We start from the raw sequence: 1,991 nt of genomic DNA on the forward strand, positions 1-1,991 counted from the left end.
TTTGAGTAAAAACTGGCGCGGCTTGTCCAGGATTGGACCCGGTACCTCTCGCATTTCAAATGTGATCATCGCTGAGCGAGAATCGTACCCCTAGACCAACGAGCCGCTGAGAGTGAAGAGCGTAACTCTCAGCTTCTGACGGTAGAGAGAAAAGATATTCGGCGTGCCGTGCATGTACTGTCCCTCGAGATCTATCTAATTAGTCCCACTCTCCATCGTCCTACAAATGTCATCCCTTTCACGAATATATTATTAATTTGAGACATGACATTAGCAACGTGCAGCATTCTTGTTAGCGAAAGGGGATTTTAGAGATGAGGTTAAATGTGATTGACAAACGACCGGGGGCTCAAATTTGTAACACAATAACGACGAGAATGGGATTACGAACGCATGCGTGCAGAACACAACGGATTAGCAGTCGATCGCATTAACCTCTCGGTAACCTCATATTTTACTCACCGAAGCGTCAGACATACAATTTCCCGTTTATTGCATGCAAACAGGAATAAACTGCAAGAAAATCCACTTCAAAGCTTGCTCTGCCCGTGAAACCGGATCGACAACGAAGAAAACATGCGATTAGATTCTTAAAACAAACAGCCTTCCTTTACTTCTGGTGAGTGACTGTCCGAGATGCTTGGTTTTTCGGCAGAATCCCAGCAAACAATATCAAATTTCACAGAGCGGTCTAATTGACCGCGGTAGGACTCAAACCTGCAATCTTCTGATAACTTCGCGATTAGGCCACGCGGTCTCTGCCATTTGCGCCAAATGTGTTGTTGTGTACATTGGGAGCAAATTCGGGCCAACTCTTATATTAAGGAGTGGATTTCGAAAAAGGTCAGCATATTACGAGTAAATGAACAGATGCACTGCGATCTGGGTGCGCACCGGCGCAGGCAACCCCATTTGGAACACAACAGTTTAACAATTCGGTCATTGCAGCTGAAATCACACTCCTTCTAAACTATACAACATGATCCGGGATTATGAGAAAATCCGTCTTAAAGGGACAGATTATTAACCGGAACGGACAACCATCCCGTTTAAACAGACACAGAATGATCCGCGACTGCAAGCACGTCCCTTTTACCCAGATGCAGAATGACCCTTATTGACAGCAGTTTCCTTTTAAAAGAATTAAGTGAGATTTCTGTCATCGCTGAAGACAATTGTGCAGTGCGTGAGTGAGCGTGGTGCTCAGGACCACGCGGGGCTGGGACGCTGATTGAAGACACAGGTGATAGACAGGCAGGAAGGAGGCAGGGACGTAATTGCAATCCAGACGCAAAGCTAATTTATTAAAATATATATACATAATTTTAAAAAAATTAATACATATGAATTTTATTTAACAAAAATGTAATTTGATTTGTTTTAAATAAATATATAATTAATTAATAATCTATTTATTTTTTGATTGAACGAAGGCTGTGTGTCTGGATGACTAGCATTGCAAATAAGGTTGTGCACGCAGTACATACCGACAGACACAGTCAGCCCATGGTGGAAGACAAGCCACGAGGGAAGATGTGGGATGCAATGGTGATCTTTTAAAGTGACGTGTGTCTGTCTGCTGTTTTTCAGTTGTGGAATGTCAGGATCCGACAGCAGCTGCTTGTGCTGTGAAAGTGGACAAAAGCAATAGATTCCAGTGCAGGCAGAACATAAAAAGCACATTTATTGTGAAATTTAAAAGCGGGGATGTATACATTGCATATAGCTATACACTCACACACACACACACACATATATATATAAACAAAGTCAGTCAGTGAGTCCTGTCTTGTTTTGTCCTGTTTTGATTTGAATTTGAAAATAAGGTGGTTATGGTCATCATGTCTCACAGCTCACACGCAAGCCCTGGCTGAAATCCGTATGTTTCTAACTTGGGTATTTAGCAATTTTTCAGATGTGGAATGGCAAGATCCCACAGCAGATTGTTCTTCTGTAAGATATTCCTCGAAGGAGTATTCAATCAAATCGGC

Source organism: Pristiophorus japonicus, unplaced genomic scaffold (assembly GCF_044704955.1).
Source record: "Pristiophorus japonicus isolate sPriJap1 unplaced genomic scaffold, sPriJap1.hap1 HAP1_SCAFFOLD_195, whole genome shotgun sequence".
NCBI lineage: Eukaryota > Metazoa > Chordata > Chondrichthyes > Pristiophoridae > Pristiophorus > Pristiophorus japonicus.